The sequence below is a fragment of the Sander lucioperca genome, chromosome 5 (assembly GCF_008315115.2).
Source record: "Sander lucioperca isolate FBNREF2018 chromosome 5, SLUC_FBN_1.2, whole genome shotgun sequence".
In the NCBI taxonomy this organism is placed as follows: domain Eukaryota; kingdom Metazoa; phylum Chordata; class Actinopteri; order Perciformes; family Percidae; genus Sander; species Sander lucioperca.
Window position 1 is genome coordinate 4098422 of NC_050177.1, and position 27653 is coordinate 4126074.

Consider the following 27653-nt stretch of genomic DNA (forward strand, 5'->3'; position numbering starts at 1 on the left):
AGCTGCTGCTGTCCCCCTTACATACTACTCTCTAAACCCTGTGTAGCTGCTGCTCTCCCCGGTACGTATCACAAACACGCAGAAGGATACCATTACCAACGTCAGCTGGCGTAACGGACTCTGCCTTTACGTGATTACATCATTGACACGTTATTTGTGTACACAGTTCATGTAAACCTGTTTATTTTATTTATTTAAATGTACTTTATTCTTTATTTTATCAATTCATATTCGTTATTAGCTTTTTATAAATTATGTTTTATTCATATGTGCTAATGTTTTTGACCAGAATTCTTGTTTATAGCATTATGTCAATAAAATATATTTACTTTATATATGTAGTATATAAATAATAAAAAAACTACAAAATACTTTCAGACCAAAGAAATAAAATATGTAAACAAATAAAAATGTATGTACTTATATTCGTAATTTTACATATTTAAATATAAGAAGTTGTAGATTTTGTTTAATTAATCCAGACATTCAAGTTTCACCAAACTACATTTCCCATAATGCAACTGTACCCCCATCCTGCAAATGGCGTCATAGGTGCCAATTTATGTTTTCCTCCGTGGGTGCTTCGTGGGAAATTAAGAATCAACGACACCAACATAACCAATAACACTATAACAGACTCTCCACTTAGCACCAACTGCAATGTTTAATTGCACAGTATCGGCGCCTATGAATGGTGTTGATTCTGGATTGAAAAAGTGAGAGAAAAGAGTTGCATTTGTCCACTGTGAAGGTTGTAGAAACTTTGTCAGGTGGGTTAAGAAGTTTGTTTATTGTAAAAAACCAAAGGAACGCAAAAGTAAAAACCAAAACCTAACGGTAGGAGGCAAACATCAGTAAATATTGAGAAGTGTGAGCTGCAAGGTCTGTGGTACATTTCCATTGCAAATATCCCATTAAAATTGAGTAAAAGGGCAAAAAATGGTCTACGTTGATTTTAGCGCCCCCTAATGGCCGATCTTCGCCACATTGGGTACAAGTTTCGCGTTGATTGCATGTACTGTGGCAGAGATATTGCAATTGCAAATTTCCCATTTAAATGCATTGAGTTATTGGCCAAAACAAATAAAGGTTGCTTATAGCGCCCCCTAAAGGCCGATCTTTGCCAGATTTAGTAGAGAGCATCGTAGTGGGATCTTGAAAAAAGATCTCAAGTTATTTGCTGATAACATTTAATTTGGCAGAGATATGATATGATATGTGTGTGGTAGCTAGCTAGGAAAATTTGTTTGGCCGTCAAATGCGCAAACTTTAATTTAGCGAAATTTCTTAGGTAACTTTTGGTCAGGTCCATCTGTAGATGCTACGTAGCAGGTTTCGTGCTGATCTGTCGCACGGCATAGGACGAGTTCAAAAAAGTTGGTTTTGTGCATTGCGCGATATTGCGGGAAAAAATGTAAGTGGAAATGGGTGTGGCCTATATCATGTGATTCAGCTTGATTCAAGGAAGACGGGGATGTAAGTATTTTTTATGTGTGATGTATAATGTGGGAGTTAAAGGCAAAAAAAACATTATAGCGCCACCTAGTGGTTCACATGTGTATTTTTTGGTAGGTGTTGTCCATGACCCATTGTCTGTCTATCCTGTAACTTCTGTAAGTTCTGGACCATTCCTGAAAATGGCAACCCCCCACCATGTACGGTTTAGGCTGTAGAAAAATAATGTATGATGATTAATCAGTAGAAAAACAATAAGGTTCTACAGCCCTGCTGTACGAACGGCATAGCTTTGCTATTGCCCGTTCTTACAGACTCGGGCTTGGACCACAAAAAGATCCCGAACAGCAAACAAGTAGAGAGTACTCAATTAAAGTTAAACAGAAATACCTCAAACACATCACAGTAACTTTATGCTTTTATTGTGAAAAGAGACAGAACTCAAAACTAAACATGACACAAGTCAACGGTATTTCTACAGTTTGATGATCACAGCTTCCATCTTTAAAGAAGTTTACAATGTTCACCAGGAATCTGTTCAATCATTCTGAATTATTTCATACAAAGTTCATTCATTAGTTCATAGCAATAACCTGAAATATTTCTGTGTGATTCTGTACAGACTCAACTGATCAGCAGTGAGAAACAGGAGGAGACTCTCCGTCCTCCACAGGACACAGAGACACTGAGGCACCAGGAGACCAGATCCCAAACCCAGGATAGAGAGGCTGAGTGAATGTGGTGTTGAAGGTGTGGAGGAGGATCAGTCAGTCAGAGGAGACTGTGTAGAAGGACAGAGAGCCAGCAGGACAGTCCACATACACTGCTACTCTACCAGAGACAGAGGAGGAGGGGATGGATGTTACTCTGTTATTGTGATAGACATAGTAACCATCAGAGCAGATCAGATTCCAGGACTGATCATTCCATCCAAACTCACAGTCATCTCTGTCTCCTGTCCTCCTGATTCCTCCGTAACTCACTGATATATCAACCCATCCTCTCGTCTCAACCTCCCAGTAACAGCGACCAGTCAGACCATCTCTACACAGCAGCTGAGGCCACCTGGAGTCAAATCTCTCTGGATGATCAGAATATGGCTGATCCTCCTCCACTAATGTCACCTTCCTGTTGTTGTCAGACAGTTTGAGTTTTCTGTGTGCTGTGTTTGTGTTGAGTGTGAGTTCACAGGAATCTGACGGAGAGAAGGAGACACAACACAGCTGCAGTTATTAACTATTAACTATTAATTATTAAAATCAGCACTTTGATGATGACATCAGAGGGTTGGATGAGTGATGTCACAGTTTGATGAATGAAATTAAAAACAGACTTACACTTCCTCAGACCTGGTGTCAACCATCTGACTCCAGCAGGCTCCACCCTGAAAGGAGGAGGGGGGGGGGGCATTACATCAGTCTCACACACACAGCTTCATCCTCATCACATGTAGGGCTGGAATTTACTCATTTATATTCATATTTGGGCTGTCAACCAATTACAATATTTTCTTTATTAGTTGGAATGCTGTTCAGCAGCCATTCAACTTTTAAAATGTTCAGCTCTTTCAGCTAATGATGGGAGTTCTTCAAAATTTTTTCTAAAATTTATGCTTTTTTAAATATTAAGCTTTTAAACATGTTATTTTAACATTAAACTGAATGAGAGCATGCTTCATATCCTTTAAATCTTCCGCTCCCAAAAGATTCAGCTCTTTGGTACTTTCACCTACAGACACCAAACAAACATTAAAATGTTCAAAACTTCAGGTATTAGGCTATATCTTTTCAGTTTGATATCTTTTACAGTTTTTGTGAAAAAGCTGTTTAAGTTTAGTGATCATTTCAGGATTTTTCTGCGTTTCTAGTGAGTGTGTGTTGCGTCTGCCAGAGTGAGTGATGCCATCAAGTAGAGAGCGCAGCCTTAAAAAATTATCTTTGTCCCCTCTCTATAAATTGCTCTCACACCCACAATATCTACTTGTCATACACAATGTATACATCAAAACGTAGGTATTTTTGTCTAGCTTCAGCCAATGTGCTCAGTTATGCGATATGACTTATACATTTGGCTCGGTGAGCTTCCAAATGACAAGAGTTCCACATCTTCCTCCATTCACTGCCCTGTTTAACATTCTCCACATTTCTGAGCAAAATGCAGAGCGAACCACTTTTTGAAATCGCTGATATGCCCACATTTTTAAGTTTATGAACATAAATTTTACATGAATACATTCACAAAGGCCTTGTGGTGGTCACGATATCATCATTTCACCGATACCCCTTATCGTTTTAGCAGTCTGAGGCTTTATTTGAGAGCTTGCTCTGTGTCTTTGAATAGCTCCAGTGGGGCACAGCTGACAGTTTCAGCAGGTGACACGGTCGTTAACCTGATTAAAGATCAAAGAGATCTCATCACAGACTTCAAAGGGTGTTTTCACTGGTCATACGTTACCATGACAACCCTTTCACAGACAGTTGAATTGAATACTACAGGCAGTAATATGAACATTAGTCTATATCTTTAGTGTTCCACTTCTGTCTGACTGTCTCTGTCTCTCTGTCTCTGTCTGTCTCTCCGTCTGTCTGTTTGTTTCTCTCTGTCTCTCTCTCTCTCTCTCTCTCTGTCTGTTTGTTTCTCTCTGTCTCTCTGACTCTCTGTCTCTGTCTGTTTGTTTCTCTCTGACTCTCTGTCTCTGTCTGTTTGTTTCTCTCTGTCTCTGTCTGTCTTTGTCTGTCTCTCGCTCTGTCTGTCTGTCTGTCTCTCTGTCTCTCTCTCTCTCTCTCTCTCTCTCTCTCTCCCCTCTAGTGTCATGTGTGATTTGTGATTTCATCCATGTATATATCCCGCTTCTTTTCAGGCAATATATTCACCTCTCAGCTCTTTAGGGTCATGCTTTTTTGTTCTATGCAATGGATAAGTCTGATAATAATACAAAGTATTTATACTTTTAGCCTTTTTAGTCAATTTATTTGAACTTCCACTTTTGACAGTATTACAGTTTAGCTTCCAGCTTTTCTAGAAATGTATTTCAGCTCTTAGCTTAATAAGGTAATGCAGTGCAATCCATTTGAGATTTTTCAAACAATTTATTTCATATTTCCGCATTTTCATCTTGGTTTCTCATAGCATTTGTAAGCCGTCCAGACTTAATCATACTTTCAGTTAGAAAATAAATTATTTTATATATTAGTGGTGTTATTCAACTTTTTAATGAAATTCATGTTAATTGAAACCATTCATACTTTTTCAACTATTCTCACTACTTCAAATTCTTCTTATGGATTTAAGCTATTCATCCAGTTTAGCTTTAGCAATTCAGCTATTCAGCATTCCCACACATTTTCTGCAGGAAATGCATTTTCAAGTTTATATTAATATTTGGGCTGTCAATCAATTAAAATATGTAATTCAGTTTAATTTCCTTTAACCCTACCAGCCCTAATGTCATTTTTACAGTTCATTGTCCGTCTGATTTTATTTTCTAAAAAAGCTTGTAAAACATCAACCCTGTGGTCTACAGTCAATTTATGAACATCATTTTTTTCAGGAAAAACTGGGCTATTAGAATATTTGTACTGCGGTGAGGTCAATTGAATGTAAAAAAAGGTTGTATGACCTTAAAGACAAATAAATAAATAAAACGCAACATAAATCTCACAGATATATATTGATATCACACACAGCCAATCTCCTGTATAAATCAGTTCCCATATGTATTAGGCAGTTGAATAAATATATACATTTTTTCAAAAAAAGTCCAGACGCTTTTGCCCTCATGACATTCACTTATGCCAATAATCAATAATAATGTCATATTTATTGAAATCACACAGACAGCAATGTTCTAAAACAGTTCTCCTATATATTTGGAGTCATGCAGTGCAAAAATAAACATAATGAACATTATAACTCATGTAAAAGGACAAAGTATTTACATTTCTTCAAAAAAGGCCCAAATTTATGCCAAATCTCAAAACATTCTTCTCTGTAGAACGGTAATAGACTGGAGTGATCCATCTTTCACTCTATAGCCTTTGTTCTTGCTCGGATTCACTAGAGCAATCTATCTTTGTCCACTACATAGTCTTTGTATGACGGACCTGCCTAGCGGCAAAAATGACGGAAAATTGATGAATTATGAACATCAAGTGGATAAATCTTGGATATAAGCGTTTGGATTTATTGCTGAACAACTCCGAAAAGAGGCACAACTTCCAGGCTGGATAGAAAACCTTCTGTAAAGGCTACAAAGACACCAAAAACACCCCCGTGATGGCTAACACGTTAGCTTTTAGCAGCAAAAATCGGTACGTTTCTACATTAAACCGTTATCAAATTACCTAAATATTAATCAGAGGTGCCATTGTTGGTCGCCGCCGACAGCGTCGGGTTCTAAGGGTTAAAGAGTCCGATCATAAGAGAAGTTATCTCAGGACACTTTCCAGATAGAGGATGTCTAAGTCAGGATTTTGTTTCATAGTACACACAACAACCGTCCTCCTCTAAAGGTGTTTACTGCTCCAGAAATCAGCTGATCTTATAATAGGCTATTTGATGTGTATGAGAGTGTGTTCCTAGTGTACTTTATCATATCATAATGACCAGGTCAGGAGAATATTACTGAAACTACAGCTTGTTGTTCTATAGGATGGAGATGTCTGTCTCTAGTTCCTGATCAACTCATCTATAGGATATATATATATATATATATATATATATATATATATATATATATATATATATATATATATATATATATATACAATGGGACCATCATGTTTCAAGGCAATGAGGCCAGTTTCAGCTCTTCACTTCAACACCATCAAAGCTCTGGCAGAGACTGAGAAACAGAGACAGGACAAGATCAGCAGTGAGGAGGAGAGCAACATCAACCCCACAGAGCAGCCACCAGGGGAAGAGCTGGAAGAGGAACTTGAGAGACAGAGGATTGGACAAGACAGTAACAAGCAACAGGTGAGAGCAGAACTGGAGGGAAACTAACAAGACAGGAAGTGCAGACCAAATAAGGGGATGGGCGGAGACAAAGACACATGACAGACAGGTAACCACAGAACACATGGAACACAGCAACAAGCACAAATAACACAATACACAAAATGGCCACAAGAGGGGCACAAAGGCAGTCAGTCACAGTCGGATCCTGACAGTACCCCCCCCCCTCAAGGGACAGATCCCAGGCGTCCCAAAAACAACCCGAACAAAAGTCAACCATGGGAGGGGGACTGGAGGAGGGACGAACGGAGGAACAAAAAAGTCAAACTGGGCTAGGGGACTGGGGACAGCGGGACAGAAAGGCCGCAGACAGCAGGGCTGCGGACAGCAGCAAAGACGGATCCCCACTGGCGGCCGAACAGGTCAGCAAAGGTAGAGCCCATCAGGCGGTCAAGCAGGACGTCGAGGACTCTGAGGTGGCCGGCGGCGAAGGCGAAACCCCTCTAGCGGCCGACGGCGAAGGCAGCATCCTTCTGGAGGCCGGCAACGAAGGCAGAATCCTTCTGGAGACCGGCGGCGAAGGCAGAATCCTTCTGAAGGCCGGCGGCGAAGGCAGAATCCCTCTGGAGGCCGGCAGCAAAGGCAAAATCCCTCTGGAGACCGGCAGCGAAGGCAGAATACTTCTGGAGGCCGGCGGCGAAGACAGAATCCTTCTGGAGGCCGGCATCAAAGGCGAATCCCCTCAGGAGGCCGGCTGTGAAGGCAGCATCCCTCAGACGGACAAGCAGGACGGGTCAGCTGGGCTGGAAACAGGCGACGAGTCAGCTGGGCTAGAGACAGGCGACGAGTCAGCTGGGCTGTAGACAGGCGACGGGTCAGCTGGGCTGGAGACAGGCGACGGGTCAGCTGGGCTGGAGACAGGCGACGAGTCAGCTGGGCCAGTGTCTGCCAACAAGGTAACAGGAACGGGAGTCGGCGGGTCCACCAGCAAGGCAACAGGATCAGGAGTTGGTGGCTCCGCCGATAAGGTAACTGGAACAGTCACAGGAAACAAGGCAACAGGATCAGAAGTCGGCAAATCCACCGACAGGGTAACTGGAGCAGAAGTCTGCTGGACCACCGACAAAATACGGGGGGCAGGAGTCGGTCGGACTGACAACAAAGGCAAAGTCTCTGGGGGACGGAGACGGGCAAAGTCTCAGGGGTACCGGGGAAGGGCATAGTCACTGGGGCGGTCTCAGGGACGCCGGAGACCGGCAAAGTCTCAGAGATGGTCTCAGGGGCACCGGGGATCACACCGGGACACACATACACACACACACACACACACACACACACACACACAACTGTAATATTCTTGTTTTGTTGCTATCCATCAGGTTTGTTCTTATTGTTAAATTATGATGACATGATTGTTGCTTTAATATGAATGTTAACATAATGTTTTATTGTCTGCATCCTACTGTACAACTGGATGTAAATGTGTAACAGGTTTCCCTGTTTATGTGCTTTAGCAATACTGTATGTCAATATGGTCATGCTAATAAAGCCTCTTTGAATTTGAATTTGAATTGAGAGACAGAGACAGAGAGAGACAGAGAGACAGAGACAGAGATAGAGAGAGACAGAGAGACAGAGAGACAGAGAGAGAGAGACTCATGCTTAGAACTCTAAAAATAACATGGCTGCCTGCAACAGTGCAAGTATGGGCAGTGTTGGGAAAGTTCACTTTCTACATGAACTAGTTCAAAGTTCAGTTCACAAATTTTAAAATGAACTAGTTCAGTTCATAGTTCATGCTTCAACATTTTGAACTAAGTTCACATTTCCAAAAATGAACTAGTTTCTAGTTACACAGAAATGTAATATTTTTCCCATCCTCACCAACCTTTTCATAAAACTGGTTTAAATGATCATACGAAGCCTCCTTGCTGCTTTTTGTTTTGATGACCCATGCGCCAGTGCGACACTGGTGGCTGGTGTTGCCAGATTGGGTGTTTTTTGCGCTACATATTACGGCCTGTTTACGGTGTGTTTTAGCCGGGTTTTTGCCTGGAAGGCTCTGTAGAAATCTGGCACCCTATTGAACGAAGTTAAACTGAGAGAGCGTGCCGTTCAGAAACCAGAATGAACGGGTTCACAGTAACGTTCATCAGGCAGTAATGCAGCACGTTCAGTTCACGTTCACCCAAAATATGAGTATGGGTTCCTCGCAAGTTCAACCACACGTTGAGAAAAAGGCTCGCACACGGTCTTCTAAAGTGTGGAGCATTTTACTCTTAATGCTAACAACAGTCTGTAGACTTTGTAAAATGATTCCTGACTGCTAATTTCCACCGACTGCGGAACGTCTGCGTAACGGCTCCGGAACCTCTGTGGAGTCATTAGGTTTCCATTAAAGTCAATGTGTGTATAATGTGTGAATTGTGCATATAATGTGTGTATTGTGTGTACAATGTGTATATCTCCACTGACTGCAGAACGGCTGCGTTCCGACTCAGTCCCAGCTCCGGCGATCGCAGCCCTCCAGAGCAGATACGCAGAGCTTCTATTTTTGCTGGACGCCGGAGAGCTCTGCAGCAACTCAGCACACGGCAGATAGTGCGGGACAGGAAGTCGAGCACAGAAACAAAATAAAACATCCGGTTAGACTTCAAAATAAAACACACTGTGCTCACGGCAGATCATATTTCCCTGCACTACACCTTGAAAACGTTGTAATGGACGGAGACAGGCCTCAAGTCAACTGTTGGTTTTAGTGGTTCTGCTTATAGAAACTACATCCTGTTATATTGCGCGATTATATGTGAATTCGTGAGATCTTGTGGGTCGGAGTGACTTCAGCTGTCAGTCATGGCCGCAACCGTTCTGCAACAAATCCGGACCTGGTGGGTATTGACGGACAGCGGAGCACGGAGCCAACACGCAGCAGAGTCGATACGCAGCCGTTCCGCAGTCGGTGGAAATGAGGAGTTAGTCAGGATAACAGCAGCAAAACACCGTAAGTTCTGCTCACCTATGCCTCTCCAGCTTCTCCCGTAGCTCATCCGTGTACAGCATGTCCTGCACTGACTGAAATGTGAGGTAAACTGTGCTGTGTCTCCCCCATCTGTAGCACTGTCTTCCATAATTGCGCAACCAGGCCAGATTGTTTCTGAGTCCTTTATAACGTCAGTTATAATGGCCCAAGTATTAAAAAATGGTTGGGTTTAAATCGGGCTCGGGCTCATAATTCCCTTAGAAAGGAGATGCACTTTTTTTAACCGTTTGTTTTATTTTTAAGTTTTTTATTTGTGTATTCCTCCTGAAATTGACTTGAAATGTGAATTTGTTTTATTGTTGGATTTATTTGATACATCTGATTTCATATGTTATATTAAAAGGAAAAGAGCTTGGATGTTAAACAAGAGCTTATTCGTTATTTTACCTACTACTGTTAAAAAAAGCAAATACAGGCTACTCTTATTGCACTTGCCCTGTTTACTTAAAGTTTTTATTTTGTATTCCTCTTGAAAGTGACTTTATTTTGGTGTTGGATTGATCGCCTACATCTGGCTTCAGGTTGGTTGATAGTTACATCTGGCTTCAGGTTGACTGATCGCCTACATCTGGCTTCAGGTTGATTGATAGTCTACATTTGGCTTCAGGTTGATTGATAGCCTACATCTGGCTTCAGGTTGGTTGATAGTTACATCTGGCTTCAGGTTGACTGATCGCCTACATCTGGCTTCAGGTTGATTGATAGTCTACATTTGGCTTCAGGTTGATTGATAGCCTACATCTGGCTTCAGGTTGGTTGATAGTTACATCTGGCTTCAGGTTGACTGATCGCCTACATCTGGCTTCAGGTTGATTGATAGTCTACATTTGGCTTCAGGTTGATTGATCGCCTACATCTGGCTTCAGGTTGATTGATTGCCTACATCTGGCTTCAGGTTGCACTACTAATTCATTTTACTTCAACAGTGTAGTGTTAAACAATTTTAGTAAATAGAGACTTGAACTTTATTGAAATTTGTTTTGTGTACATTTTTAATAATTGAGCAATGGGAAAATAATCGCCAATTGAAACAACAATCGCTAGATTAATTGTTTAAAAACTAATTGTTTGGGGCAGCCCTACTTCAGTACTATCCTACAGCAATTAAATCCCCTTTGAACAACCTCACCATGACACTAGGACATTACCGTGTGGAATAATGTGATTTAACACAAAGCTCAACACCTAGAGACACCTAATACACTACTGCAGAGACATGAACACACGCTGACTGAAGTATCACTTTCACGCAGTATGACATGAGCATCACATATAGTCAAAATGAATGGAATTACCAAAGAAACCAATACAAACCCACAACAACCGGTCATATTTACTTATACGGTGACCACAAAGCAATCAAAAACACAAATAACACAACCAGCGATCAACAGACCTCCCCACAAATTCCAGCCAAGCAGCGGGGGCTTAACACACACATCATCGCGCACACACAAAGGCACAGCAGCTACTGACACTGCTCAAATCTTTAACACTTAAAGCAAGCATTAATAGCTAGTAAAATCATTTCACTAAAATGCAGAAAAATCCATTAAACTTACCAAAAGCTGCTCATCATGTGAAGAAAAAGTACATCCACCTTTCTTTCATTAACTTTACATCTAAAAATGTAAACAAACTGCATATACAATATGTAAAATACATATATGAAATTGATATATATATATATATATATTTTATTTTTTTATTTTAGAAGTGAATATATGGGCCTTTAATTATAAAAAATATAATTTTCTGATTCTGACAATCTCTTGGCCAGCAGACAAGGCCTTGCTGGCCCTGATGTCCCACCTCTGATCTACAGATTGAGTCATAACAATGAATATTCTGATCAATAGTGGATGGCTTGTGGGTAAATTTAACGTATAAATGAGGAAAATATAACTGAACATAGCAGAGAGCAGAACAGACTATGTGTGCATTTACACATTGTTATCATTAGATGAGAATCTCAAAAAAAAATGTGCACAGTGCATACAGGATTACGGCTGCCGACACCACTGCCACATTATAATTTGCAAAGACCCAACAATTCCCCCAAGAGCAAGCATTTGGTGCGAGCATTTGGACCTTTCTCTGTAGAGAAACATCAACATTACATCACTCTCACACACACATATATTGTGTTTGCACCGCAGCAACTAGGAAAGAGCGTTTTGAACTTAGAGTCGGTACTTTCCCAGCACAAGAGGAACTTTAAGGAATAATTGGTCCAGACGTCAGTGTACGTCTCTGATTGATCACATGAGCCATTCAGCACCAACAACTGACATTTTAAACAGTTAGCTAACTAGTCTGCTAAAAGAGTAGATTAATGCTTCATCCACACTCTCTTCTCACAGCATAGAAAGCACATTGCTTTGTGCTAAGCTAGGCTAAACCTGTCCTGGACCTTTCTGTCGAGTTGAAACTGATTTGATCACGGGAAAGCTTGTTTCTTAAAACCATGGACAGTTCCTTTAACATACAGAGATGTGTCCAAACTACATCAATTATTAAGAAAAGGGAGTTATCATTTTAGTTCCTGGAGATGTTCTCCTTTAAACCTTCTTACACAAATATCTTCTTTATGTTCATCAGTGTTTGTACCTGAGAGTGTCCAGTCTCCAGAGAGGATCCTTCAGTCCCGCTGACAGGAGCTTCACTCCTGAGTCTCCTGGATGATTGTACCTCAGGTCCAGCTCTCCCAGATGGGAGGGGTTGGAGCTCAGAGCTGAGACTAGAGAAGAACAGCCTTCCTCTGATAATAGACAGCCTGACAGACTGCAAATACACAGAACAACACACAGGAACCCTCTGTCAACACGTGGAGCCATGTTTGTTTAATGTTTGTTGTCCAGGTACATTTTGGTCCAGATTTAGAATACACATTTAAAATCATCTCTTCTATTTCATTATTTAACAACAAAAGTTAACAATGAAAACTCCTCATGGAAAGTAACTCTGAGTCTAGAAATTAATAAATATATAATTAATAACTACTGCCGAAGATTATCGTATTAGCAGACACAAAGCTACATGTCAGCTCTTTTATCAACTAAAGTTAATCAGAGTTTAAATTGATATCAGTTGAATGGTTTAATGACTCCTGACCTGAGAGTCTCCAGTGTGCAGTGTGGACTCTTCAGTCCAACAGAGATCAGCTCCACTCCTGAATCCTGCAGGTTGTTGTTAGTCAGGTCCAGCTCTCTCAGACTAGAGGACTGGGAGCTGAGAACTGAGGACAGAGCTCCACAGCTTCTCTCTGACAGATTACAGTCACTTAGTCTGGAGAGATGACCGGAAACAAGACAGATAATATTTGTGTTTAAATGTTGAGTCTGGACTTTTGGTATATTTAAGGTATTAAACCTCTTTTCGGTTTAAATCCGTTCTGTTTTATTCTAAACAAGGTGAAGATAACTATTCAAGACTGAATCATGAATCAAAGTCACATGTTATTAAAATATAAATGATTTCTGGATCCCAGCCACAGTTCATATTTCATTCTTTATGAACTGATTCTATATCAGAATAAAATACTTTGGAAGCATTCACATTTTTTGAATGTTTCCAAAGTATTTTTCAATACTGTGTTTTCAAAGATTATTGTTCTTGATCTGACCTGAGAGTCTCCAGTCTGCAGTGTGGACTCTTCAGTCCAACAGAGATCAGCTTCCCTCCTGAATCCTGCAGGTTGTTGCTACTCAGGGCCAGCTCTCTCAGACTAGAGGACTGGGAGCTGAGAACTGAGGACAGAGCTTCACAGCTTCTGTCTGACAGGTTACAGCCACTCAGTCTGGATAGACAACAGGAAGGAAACAAGTTATTATATTTAACTCCTGATGAAAGATATCAGAGTATTTATTGATGAATGAATTACACTTACAGAGCTTTTTTTGGAGGGGCGGTAATGAAGAACAGAGATAACAATTGTGTTTGAATGTTAAGTCTGGACTTATGGTGATAGAGAATATAAAATCCATTTTCTAAATTAAAGGTGCAAGCAGCGATGGACGGGCCCTCGCGCCTCTGCACGCGTCGGGGTTACCGGCGGACGCCGCTCCTTGCGACCGTGCATTTGTGCATTTGCTTAAACGGTTGAAATTATATGAAAGGGGGCGTGGCTATGCACAGAGGGGCGGGCCAAACCATCACCAATAAAGAAGGAACTCTGCTGAGTTCAATGACACCTCACACAAGACTCTACTTTAAACGGTTCAAATGTTATGGATGGAGGCGTGGCCTGAGTAAGTGGGCGTGGTTATATTATAGGGGCCAGCTCTGTAACACATTCTAAGTTTCATTTAAATCGGATTATGTTTGTCATATAAGGCTGATTTCCTGTTGCCAGTGGGGGACGCCCTGACCAAAAGTCAATTTTGGCCGGTATTTGTCCTCAGGCCTGGACTCTTGTTGATTCTGTGAAATTTCAAGCAGATATGACAATGTACACTGTAGTTACAGTCACTTTCTCGTTCATCGCTAAACACTCAAAATGGCCACCATGTTACGCCCACACCGTTTGATGAAAAGTTTTTCTTTTAATAACTTTTCATCTTTAAGGTGTTGGGATGGTACAGACCAAGTTTGAAGTCCGCCGGTTGAAATCTCTATCAGGAGTTCGTTAAAGTATAGCACCTTCACTTTTAGGCCTACTTCCTGTTGCCACTAGGGGGTGCTATGACTTTAAGTAAATTTCGGCCTTCATTTGTCCTCAGGGTTGGACTCTTATTAATCCTGAAAAGTTTAGAGCCAATTGGACAATGTACACTCAAGTTACACCCACTTACTATTTAATGGCGAAACGCACAAAATGGTCGCCCCGCCACGGCCACGCCCTATGACGAAATGTTTTTCTTTTAACAAAATTTCCTCTTTAATGTCTTAACATGGCACAGACTGAATTTGAAGTTGATCGGATGAAATCTCTAGGAGGAGTTCGTTAAAGTACGACATGTGGAAATGGCCAAAATCGCATTAATTTCGAACTTTGAAATCAAAATGGCGGACTTCCTGTTGGGTTTAGGGTATGGCTTCAATGACGTTTTTTGTACATCTTGACATGATACACATGTGTACCAAGTTTCGTGAGTCTACGTTAAACGCACTGCAGCGGCTCAATTTTTTTAACATTGTAGGGGGCGCTAGCGAGCCATTTTTGCGCGCCTATTCCCGAAACCCTTAAAATACATACATTTTCACCAGACTTGATGCGACCGCCAAATTTGGTGAGTTTTTGAATATGGTAAGCCCCTCAAAAAGCCAATTCATTTGCCGGGAAAATAATTCCTTCAGTTTCAATAGGGCCTTCGCCGCTGTCGGCGCTCGGGCCCTAATAATTCCTTCAGTTTCAATAGGGCCTTTGCCGCTGTCAGCACTCGGGCCCTAATTAAAGCTGCAAGCAGCGATGGACGGGCCCTCGCGCCTCAGCCTGCGTCGGGGTTACTGGCGGACGCCGCTCCTTGCGACCGTGCATTTGCGTGGCACTCAGACACTGCAAATCGTCACCAATGAAAAGGGAACTCCCTGCCGAGTTCAACGATACCTTACACAACACTCTATGTCATACAGTTAATTAGCTGTGAAAATGGGCGTGGTTAGATCATAGGGGGCGGATCAAACCATCACCAATTAAAACGGAACTCTCTTCTGAGTTCATTGATACCTCACATAAGACTCTACCTTATATAGGTCAGCATTTATGAAAGTAGGCGTGGCTTAAACACGGGGCGGGCCAAACCATCACCAATGAAGAAGGAAGTCCCTGCTGAGTTCAATGACACCTCACACAAGACTCTACCTTAAACGGTTCAAATGTTTTGAAAGGGGCGTGGTCTGATTAAGTGGGCATAGTTAAATTATAGGGGGCGGCTCAGTATCACATGTAGACCACACATAAGTTTCATGTAAATTGGATGATGTTTGTCATATAAGGCGCATTTCCTGTTGCCAGCAGAGGGCGCTATGACCAAAAGTAAATATTGCCCTGTAGATGTCCTCAGACCTGGACCCTTGTCAATCGTGAGAAATTTCGGGCAGATACGACAACGTACACTCAAGTTACAACAATTTCTTTGTTCATCGCTAAACACTCAAAATGGCCACCACGCCACGCCCACACCGTTTGACGAAAAGTTTTTCTTTTAATAACTTTTCTTCTTTAAGGTGTTGAGATGGTACAGACCAAGTTTGAAGTCCATCGGATGAAATCTCTAGGAGGAGTTTGTTAAAGTATAGCACCTTGTCACCTTTGTTTTACTTTTTTTGCGATGTGTAATGTGGGAGTTAAAGACAAAAAAACATTATAGCGCCACCTAGCGGCCCATATGTGTAATTTTGGTAGGTGTGGTCCATGACCCATTGTCTATCTACCCTGTAAATTTAAAGTTGTTCACATTAGTGTAAGTGGTGAATCTAGACTTGGGTCCCATAGGCCACGCCCACTTTGACCCCTCAGTACCCCACTCTAGAGATGGCCCCAGGATTGTCCCGATGGTACCCATCAAACTTTGTAAAAATCGGATGAGCCTATCATGAGATATAAACTATTTGTACTTGTAGCGCCCCCTAGTGACCAATTTTCGTAAAACGCGTGGGGCACCTCCAGAGTGTCATGTCAAACAAGAATCTAAAGTTTGGCGTTGATAGCATTTCTTTTGGTTGAGATATGGCAAAGTTGGTGTTTTAATAGTTAGCTACACAAATTTGTTCGTGCGTAATATGCACAATTTTTATCCTATAAAAATTCTTTTGATTAACTTTTTGTCAGGTCAGTCTGGAAATGCTATAGTCCAAGTTTCGTGCAGATTGGTCGCACGGTCTAGGAGGAGATCGAAAAAGTAGGTTTTTGATATATCGCGATTTTTCACGTATAAAAGTCTAGGCGGAAATGGACGTGGCCTATATCACGTGATTCAGTTGGATCCAGGGAACACGTGGATATATGGTTTTTAAATGCCCGGTGTACGGTGTGGGAGTTATAGGGCGAAATGCATTTTTTCTGCTATAGCGCCACGTAGTGGTGGAAGTGGGTCAATTTTTGCGCCCGAGGTCCTCGCGGAGTTTCGGACCAGTCCTGAAAACGGCAACCCCCCACCATGTACGGTTTAGGCTGTAGTCAGAGTTTTAGGCGGAGAAGAAAAATAATAATCAGTAGAAAAAACAATAGGGTTCTACAGCCCTGCTGTATGAACGGCATAGCTTTGCTATTGCCCGTTCTTACAGACTCGGGCTTGGACCCCTAAAAATCTTTAGAAAAACAATAGGGTTCTACAGCCCTGCTGTACGAACGGCATAGCTTTGCTAATGCCCGTTCTTACAGACTCGGGCTTGGACCCCTAAAAATAAAAATCTTTCGAAAAACAATAGGGTTCTACAGCCCTGCTGTACGAACGGTATAGCTTTGCTATTGCCCATTCTTACAGACTCGGGCTTGGACCCCTAATGAAGAAGAAGAAAAATCTGTAGAAAAACAATAGGGTTCCACAGCTCCGCTGGAGATGTGAACCACGTTGCCTTGCATACACAGTTCCCATGCCCCCTCGTCATTTCATCCAATGATTCACTTCTCATCCTCTTCCAACCATTCATCAAAACTAAGTCCTCCATATAAATCAAAATGAACAACAAAACAATCCATTGTATCAATATTGTAGGCTAACGTTACTGTGTTTTTGATTCAGCCCTGGAAGTTAAGTTAAGTTAAATATAGTAATATTTTATGTGATGTGCTCTGGGTGTGCTGTCATGCTGACTTGAGTAGGATCTAAATGTCTAGTTGACTAATCAGATTGTCTGGTTGGATCTACTTGATGTATAATCAGGAATAAACAAACGTCCAGTAATCAAAGTCACATGATATTAAAATATAAATTATTCCTGGATCTCAGCCACAATTCATATTTCATTCTTTATGAAGTAATTCTAAATCAGAATAAAATACTGTGTTTTCAAAGATTATTGTACTTGATCTGACCTGAGAGTCACCAGTCTGCAGTGTGGACTCTTCAGTCCAACAGAGATCAGCTTCCCTCCTGAATCCTGCAGGTTGTTGCTACTCAGGTCCAGCTCTCTCAGACTAGAGGACTGGGAGCTGAGAACTGAGGACAGAGCTTCACATCTTCTCTCTGACAGATTACAGCCACTCAGTCTGGAGAGATGACAGGAAGGAAACAAGTTATTATATTTAACTCCTGATGAAAGATATCTAGAGTATTTATTGATGAATAAATCACACTTACAGAGCTTTTTTTGGACTCTGGACTTTTGGTGATAGAGAATGTAAAATCCATTTTCTAAACAAGTTGGAAACATGATAACTTATTGTGACTGAATGAGGAGTAAAAAGATACCCAGTATTTATATTCACTTAAGATTTAAAAAATAATTGAAAAATTAATTATTTTTTTTGGTTATTAACCTTTATTTATTCAGGGGAGGTTAACTGAGAGAGCCTCTCTTTTGCAGGAACGCCCTGATCACATTCACACCTGAAAGCTGCCAAGCACAACCACAGTCTAATCTGCTGGCCACTGAGCAGCTCCACTGGAGCGGTTGGGGTTAAGGGCCTTGCTCAAGGGCACCTCATTGGTATTAATAATTTAGCTACTATAAGTTCACAAACAGCTGATTTGATCCTAACAGCTGATGTGATCCAATCAGACTGTTCACACATCCCCAACTGGCATTGTCAGACACCGCCTACCAAGAGCCTGGGTTTGGCCGAGGTTTCTTCCTAAAATAATTTTTTCTCATTACTGAAAGGGAGGTTTTCCTCGCCACTGTAGCACTGAATCACACTGAATGCTTGCTCTTGAGGGAACTAATTGCTACTTGAATTGTTGGGGCTTTGTAAATTATAGAGTGTGGTCTAGACCTACTCTATCTGTAAAGTGTCTCGAGATAACTCTTGTTATGATTTGATACTATAAATAAAATTGAATTGAATTGAAATTGAATTGTCTGGTCGGATCTACTTGTTGTATAATCAGGACTAAACAAACGTCCATTATTAAAGTATTAATTATTTCTGGATCTCAGCCAGAGTTCATATGTCATGTTTCATTTTTTAAACAAAGTTATTGCTTGACCGCCGTCCTCAGTTGGTTCAATGGAATTTTGTTGTATTCTTTTTCGGTGTAGATAGACTTCACTCGGGATGACAGCTGACAACAGCCCTGGGACATATAGTTACCATTAGCCCCCAGACAGCTAGCAGCCAGCCACTACCATTACAACAATCTGTACCCGGCCAGCACTTAACTCCAGTGCCGGGGTGCTAACGTCGCTAACGGCAATTTAATGAAGCGTCGGGAAACAGAAAATATCAGACCCAGGAGCCCGATTCAGAACAACGTCCATCCATAATGTTTGCTACGTCTCCGTTAGCACTACCAGTGTTCGTGCCAAAAATCTCCTCCCTGCCAAATTTCTCCCCCCTTCGCGTTTAGCTGTCTTTACAGTTTTAAAAAAATACAACTTTTTAAGTTTCGAAAATTTGATTAGCCATACTGATCTCTGTCTTATGTACAGAATTCTACTTGGACTGGTTCCTCATGTATTGAGCCAGTTTGTCAACATAGTACCAAATGCTTACAGATCTACAACAGCAAGAGGTGACTGCATTGTCCCGTTGAGGAAAAGTGCATTCGGTCAAACAGCTTTTTCAGTCAGGGCTTCTCGTGAATGGAACCTCATTCCAACTCACATTAAATGTAACTTAAAGAAGTGGCTAACAGGTAATCAGGACTGTCAACATTACATGTAGTTACTAAATCTTGCTGCTATCTTGTCTTTCCTGTCCTGCCTGTTTGTGCCACTTGTGCTATGCCTATGAGGATGTCTGTTACATGGATACTGAACGTTTGGCTTGTGTGTGTATGTGTGGGTTGGTGTTGATAATGACCAACTGTTCTTGTTTATATGTTGATCTTGTCATTTTTATTTTTTACATTTATAGTCAATTTTACTTGTATTGGGCTAAACCTGTATGTACGATTATAATCCTTTTATCTTTTTAGGTGTGACATTGTACGATCTGTCTGACAGCAGATGTAAAATAGCCTTTTGGCTAATTCTAGCACACTTTCCATTTTGATATGTGTTATTAGTGTGCATTGTCCCTGTTAAATAGACCTGAAATAAATAAATAAAATAAATAATTTAGCTAAATTAACCCAACAAAAGGTGGGTTAAGAACCAAAACGACTATTTAAGATTACAGCAAAGTGAAGGGGGAGATAACACCGGGCAGCTGGGAGATCTTCTGCTGCTGCACAACAACGGCCATCTAACGTCCTCGCCATCCTGGAGATTCCCCCGGCAATCCCTACCCACACGTTACAACTAACCCGTCCGCCCTGGTGTTGAAAACATCCAAAAGGTGACATTGACATGTGAAATATATTGTGCTTATTCCATGCAACTTCCCAATGTCATCAAAAGTTTACCATCCATTGTTTTGACTGAGAGACCCCTAGTGGCAGAAAGTTACATATTGTACGTTAAATGATGAATAAATCACACTAACAGAGCTTTGTTGGAGGGACGGTAATGAAGAAGACAGATAACATTTGTGTTTAAATGTTAAGTCTGGACTTTTGGTGTTAGAGAATATAAAATCCCTTTAAACATATTAAAATTCTGGCTATATTAGCCTTCTCATGTGCAGCAGAAGAAGCAAGTCGATGGCTATGGGTGAAAAGGGGTGACTCCACCTGGACCCCTAATAACACCTGCGGAACGTAAGGGTTGAAAGCAGAGGGTGGGCACACCTGGGACGGCAGTTGCTGCCAATGAGCTGTCTGGAGGTGTCGTGGGCCTATCATTGAAACACCAGTGAATGAGAGTGACCACCTGATGACTGAAGCTAAAAAAAACCCCATTCTCATTCCACTCAACCAGAACTGTCACCACCACAGCGAGGAAACCACTCTGATGGATGCATCGTCACCACTCATACCTCAGGTTCTAAACAGGGGATTGTTTCACCTAGTCCTAAAAACATAAGTGATTGTTCATCAGATGTGACAAAAAAAGCATGCGGGTAGGCCATTGCAAAAATTGTTAAAAACATTAGCCAAAATATTTATAAAGAATCACATTTGAATAGTAATTTCAGCATTAAAATAGAATTGATAGTTTTACTATTCAATTTATATTTGACTTTCGGAATTTGTTCCAACAGCCCTAGTGAGTTATACACTGTATGTGAGCACAATACATGAACTGACCTCAGAGTCTCCAGTCTACAGTTTGGACTCTGCAGTCCAGCACACAAACACTCCACTGCTGAATTGAAGGATTCAGCAGTGGAGTGTTTGTGTGCTGGTTGTTGTAACTCAGGTCCAGCTCTCTCAGATGGGAGGGGTTGAACTTCAGAGCTGAGGCCACAACTTCACAGTCAGTCTCAGAGAGTGCACAGTTAATAATCCTGTGATGACAGACAATAAACATTTAAAGAATAATCAAATCTGAAACTTTTATCCTTAAAAATCACATTTGATCAAGAAGCACATTCACAAGGGTCTGATGTTAGATTCAGATATGTTGAGGTGAGAGGTCACGGGAACCCTTTCAAAAATGGCCATGCCATACAGACAGAGATCCATTCTGTATTTTTTTTTTATTAAAAAATTAGGAGTGCAGACGTATTTATAGTATACCTACAACTCACTTCTTCTCTGAGATTGAGGAAGATAAAATCCCACCACTGAGGTGAACCTGCTGAGCTCTCCTTCACTGGCAGAACGAACCTGGAGGTCGTCCCAGCAGCTGACTGTGTGATCAACTGATGTCTCAGTAAATCAGGAGATAAATACACGCATTCAATAAAAAACCACAGCGCTGATGTCTGCTGCTATTTTCTCTGCCCATCTTGCCTTTAGTGTTACTGAAATGTAAGAGAAAGGCATTGTCTGACAGTTTGAATTTTAGGGTGACCATAAATGGGACAATCTTTAAAAAGCTTGTCCCATATCAAAAGATGCTCATTGTTGGAAACTAAACAATGTAAAGTTGCAGCTTTTATTTAACGAGGATGGAGATGTTTTTTTGGCCTGCCCCCACATCCTCTCTCAAATCAAACAATGATTATAGATATTAGGGCTGGGTATCGCCTCTAATTTCCTTATAGATTTGATTCTGATTCACAATTTCAATGTTTATTTAGGATATTTCAGTTGTAAAACTAATTCATCCTGGATATGGAAGAGATGATACAGTTGTACAAGGTTCCCTGTAACCTGCTGCATAGAGACAGAGCGCATTGCGTCATACTCTGAAAGCCACGCTCACCGGAAGAGAACTATCTGCTTCTATCTGTAAGTTACGCTAACACACATAACGTTGGACATATCGTTAGGTTGGTGTGATGATGCTGTGGGATCCTAAAGTCTTCCCATTCTCTCCGCTGATTCATCACGTCTGTATCCACTTTTTTCTTCATAAAAGCTCAGTTTTTCAGGTCGGCAGCTTATGAAAACTTAACTTCTGGTTTATTAAGCCTTTTGTAGTGAATATCACCACAGAGCAGCTTTTAGACATGTTTCTGTTGTTTTTCTAGCAGACGGAACAAAGAGGAGGAAACCTTCACACAATACAAGTCAACAGAGCAGAGAGATGTTTTCCCCCCCTATGCGACTTGCCTCTATCTCTATTATTAAAGTCTGAATGTTTACATCAAGAATTTACCCAAAAGCAGTTACATGAAAGGGTAACTACCGTTTTTTTTCAACCTTGGTCCGGTATTGAGCGAGATCGCAATGACGGCACTGCGCGAATCAAGCTACAATGTAACCTAATGTGACAATTTTGAACCTTACTTTCTGTCCAAGAAAAGTGAGTCCACGTTGTCAAAATCATTAAAATGTTGAGCCATTGCATTGAAAATCTTTTAGATGACAGGAGCCTATGATTTCTGTATCCTACTCTGTAACAACAGACTACCTGAACACCTTTTTCTCGTCTCGTGTTTCACTCTCCACATCGCTGTCTTCAGACAGGAAGTCACGTCCTGATATCTATAATGTTGTCAGACACTTTTAGCAACAATCTGAGCCTGTCAGTAGCAAAAACAAATCACGTTTATTGGACAAAAAGCAAGGCTTCATAATTGCCCCATTAGGTTACGTTGTAGCTCGGTTCACACCGGCTCGTCATTGTGATCTTCCTCAATACTGGACCAAATTCAAAGATCTTTGGTCACATCAGTCTATTAGACACAAATGCATGGGCAAATGGGGGCAAGATTGAAAAAAACGTAGTTAACCTTTAATGTACTTTTTATTAAATTCAATTGAATTTTATTCATAGTATCAAATCATAACAAGAGTTATCTCAGGACACTTTACAGATAGAGTAGGTCTAGACCACACTCTATAATTTACAAAGACCCAACAATTCCAGTAATTACCCCAGGAGCAAGTATTCAGTGTGACAGTGGCGAGGAAAAACTCCCTTTTTTGCAATGTAAATTTGGAGCGATATCTAAACTTTCCGACAGCTAGCATGACATAGTTGATACCAATGGATTCCTTAGGTCTTCTAGGTTCATATATTATATAGACAGAACCCCATTCTGGATTTTATTTATCGATATTGGATCATTCAAATGAAAATCAATTTAAATCAGAAAAATCTATTATTTAAACCAGCCCTGATAGATATTGTATAAAATGTGAAAATGAACTTCCTTAGAATGAAATAGTTCAGAATCTGCTCATAAAAATATAATAAAAATAACTAACTAAAAGTTATTATGAAAAAGCTTAAACTTCATGTGATGTTAGTTCAGCAGATCACAAATAATAAATGTCTGTATATACAATAGATACATTATAGAAACGCTGCTGACTCAGTATACACTGTAAAAAGGCTGTCTGTTGTGATTCAATGATGACAGAAGATAATTTAGCTACAAACACAAAGATCATCATTGTCTCAGTCTCACAGTGTTTGAGACAACAAAGACATTTGCAGAGTAACATGTAGAATTATTTACAATAAGCAGGTTTATCTTTTATAGTGAGTAAGTTTTATATTGTTCATGTGTGTGTAAAGTCTGTATGTTTACTCTAAAACTGATGGTCTCAGCTTCACACTGATTTAAAATGATAATCACATATGGACTTACGAGCCTTTCTGCAGTTCCTCACAGCTGGAATCAGTCTCTGTCGTCCCTCCGTTGATGTGTTGTACTTCATCAGGTCCAACTCATACAGAACCTTCATCTTCTTCAGGGTGTTGATGGCTCTCTGGATGATTTCTGGACTGTTGTCTGTCTTACCCAGCAGGCCTCCTAAGAGTCTCTGGTTGGACTCCAGAGAGAGGCCATGAAGGAAGCGGACAAACAGGTCCAGGTGGCCATTTTCACTTTCAAGGGATTTCAACATGACATTCATCAGGAAGACATCCAGGGATGGGTAATTAACATTGTCCCAATCACCATCATCACATTCCATATCTCTCTTCCCCAGGAAGTCATTCAGTACCTCTGTGTTCCTGTTGGTGTAACAGTGGAACATGTAGACTGCAGCCAGAAACTCCTGAACGCTCAGATGAACGAAGCAGTAGACTGTTTTCTGGAAGATCACACTCTCTCTTTTGAAGATCTTTGAACAAACTCCTGAGTACAGTGAGGCCTCTGTGACATCCAGACCACAGTGCTCCAGGTCTTCTTGGTAGAACATAATGTTTCCTTTCTCCAGCTCTTCAAACGCCAGCTTCCCCAACTTCAGAAGAACTTCCCTGTCAGCCTCCATCAGCTCCTGTGGACTCGTCTCATGTCCCTCAGCATACTTGAGCTTCTTCCTCTTTGTCTGAACCAGCAGGAAGTGTGAGTACATGTCAGTCAGGGTCTTGGGCGGCTCTCCTCTCTGGTCTGTAGTCAACATGTGGTCCAGAACTGTAGCAGTGATCCAGCAGAAGACTGGGATCAGACACATGATGTGGAGGCTCCTGGAGGTCTTGATGTGGGAGATGATTCTGCTGGAGAGCTCTTCATCACTGACTCTCTTCCTGAAGTACTCCTCCTTCTGGGCATCAGTAAAGCCTTGTACTTCTGTTACCCTGTCAACACATGCAGGAGGGATCTGATTGGCTGCTGCAGGTCGGGAAGTTATCCAGACGAGAGCCGAGGGAAGCAGCTTCCCCTGGATGAGGTTTGTCAACAGCACGTTGACTGATGACTTCTGTGTGACATCAGAAACAGCCTCATTGTTGTTGAAATCCAGTGAAAGTCTGCTTTCATCCAGGCCGTCAAAGATGAAGAGAACTTTAGAGCCAGCGAGCTGCTCTGCTGGGACCTCCTGTAATGTTGGATGGAAAACACGGAGCAGCTCCAGAAGACCGTACTGCTCATCTTTGATCAAGTTCAGCTCCCTGAAGGAAAGAGGAATCACCAGATGGATATCTTGGTTTTCCAAACCCTCGGCCCAGTCCAGACAGAACTTCTGCACTGAGAAGGTTTTTCCAACGCCAGCGACGCCGCTCGTCAGAACGACTCTGATGTGTTTCTGTTGGCCAGGTAAGGCTTTAAAGATGTCACAGCACTTGATTGGAGAGTCATGGAGGGTCTTCTTCTTGGAAGCTGTCTCGAGCTGCCTCACCTCATGTTGGGTATTAACCTCTTCACTCTGTCCCTCTATGAGGTAGAGGACAGTGTAGATCCTGTTGAGGAGGGTTCTACTTCCTGTTTCAGCTCCTTCAGTCACACGTTCAAATGTCCCCTTCAGCCTGATCTTATGTTTCTGACGACCAACATTCACTAAAAAAAGGACAAAGGTGAGAGACAGAACAAGAAAGAGAAAAGTTGACAATCTGATGATTATTTTTATTACCAATATGAAAACAATCCAGTTAAATTTCAGATGGACGTAAACTGTAACAATATTTATGTTAAATGTCTTCGCTAGTGCAGCATAATATATAAGGAGAATACGTGTTATGCTATAACTTTGTTGAATATTGATATATATACGATACATAATCACACAAACATGAAGTGTTGTCAGTTCTGCTGCTTTCAGGATTCTGCTAAAATACAACACAACAACGCTTGTTGAGTTAAAAACAAATGAAAGGAAATGATTTCCAGCTTTCTTTTATTAAACAAATTGAAATGAATATAAAAGACAAAAAGAATGACAGTTTAATTTTGAAGTTACTTAAATTATCCTTGTAATTAACACAAAAAAAATCTGAGTGTCTTTCTTGATGTGTATATTGCATTAGTTTACGCTAATCAATGATAAAAAACGATATGTTGTGCAGCCCTAGTCTGTGCTGTCTGACTCAACACATGTCTCAGTATTACAACAACCAGCGGTGTGTTCAGACATGAAGACATCAGCAGACAGATGGACAGACTTACTTTGTTCAGAGCTGCTCTGATTGGCTGTCTGCGGTCCAGCTCTGGTTCTGGATCTGGACGGCTGCTCCTCCTCACAAACATCACTCCTCTTCCTCTCTCTGTGAAAACATTTCTTCATCACTAAAATGGTAGAGGCAGTTTTTTTATTTTGAGAAAATAAATACCACATTTGATGCACATTTTCAGATTTTAAAGAGTTAAAAAAACTCTTTACAGTAACTTCAACATTCGGCTCTAAACACACAAACTGCTGCTACTGTCAATAATTAGGAGGATTTAAAGTGTGTATTAGTCCTCTTAGATTAGATTAGAGAGTTTTTCTGGATGACTGACAGCTGTCACAGATACAAAGAGGAAGATGGAACAAATGTGTGAATGTGTAACAACAAAAACGTGGCATTGGCAACTGATTCATAAAATGAGTTAGTATCAGTGGTCTTACTTTGTGTCTGAGGGTCCAGGTTCATTACTGAAGTATGGAGGAGGTTTTATAGACCGGTCACTCTTCATAGACAGACAGCCAGATACTACAGACTCTGCTCCGTCCTCCTCTTCCTCCAAACCACTCATCTTCTGATCTGAAGTCAGTCTGAGAGAGAAAACAGGAACACTGACTGTGAGCTCACAACATTTAAAAGAAATCAAGTTTGTTCAGGAGTCAAAAACCAGAAGCAACGATCAGGAAGTAACACACACACAGAGTATACAGTAGGATATAAAACCAGCCAGCACTCAGTCAGTTGTCATGGAGGGAATCATGAAATTGAGAATTTAAAAAGCTATAAGACAGATTCCATCAGGCCCTACATGAAGTCAGTGCTAAAAGCTAACAGTAACATAATAAATGTTGATTACCACTCACCCTGCCTCAGCCTTCAGTGTCCTCCTCCTGCTCTGTTCTCTCGACTCAAAATGGAGTCTCAACTGACTGAACTCTTTTCTTTCAGGGTTTCCTCCCTTTGCTGTAACCTGACTCCAGATGGATTGCTTGGCATTTGCTCGGCATATCCATGTGGGAACTTTCTGTTGGAGAACTTTTGGGAAGGGCCGAAAATCCTGGTTAGCTGATTGGATAAACCATCTGTCTATCACCACTTATGTTGGTGATAGACGGCCAAATCAACCAATCAGATCAACGATATATCAAACTCTTGCCGAAACCAGTCGGGAGAAGAGCAAAAACATCTTTTCCTCCGAGAAAAGCCTCCAGTGCCGTTTTTTGCTCTTCTTTCAATGAAGGAATACTTTCTAATTTAGATAAAACTTGCGCGATAGCTACGCTCATCTCATCCGTGGAAGCCGCCATGTTGTTTAGACTGAGTCACTTCTGGTTGTGTCACACCTAAACCCGCCTCAAAACCAACGCTGATTGGTCAGTCGTTTGGCGAACGGCTCCAAATTTTCTCCGTCTCAAGATGCCAGACTGATCTGCAAGTAAAACTGGAGCTCGCGAGATCAGGACGGTCTCACGAGGCTAACTTTTCTCATGAGCCTGGGGCTGCGTTACATTAGTGGTTCAATATCTCTCTTTAACTTCCCCTCAGCACATACCCACAGCCATCTTAAGGGGTGTTCCAATTGTCTGAAAAAGATAGATAGATAGATAGATAGATAGATAGATAGATAGATAGATAGATAGATAGATAGATGATGATAGATAGATAGATAGATAGATAGATAGATAGATAGATAGATAGATAGATAGATAGATAGATAGATAGATAGATAGATAGATACTTTATTGATCCCCAAGGGGAAATTCAAGGTCCCAGTAGCTTAAAGACATCACACACAACATACACATACATCACAAACAGGATGATAAAATAA

The 27653-nt window shown here is 41.1% G+C and overlaps 1 pseudogene; it reads right to left on the reverse strand.

Moving 5' to 3' along the window:
* Positions 1-1858: 1858 nt before the first annotated feature.
* The window catches only part of LOC118495060, a 1111612-nt pseudogene continuing 1085817 nt past the window's right edge, over positions 1859-27653 (reverse strand).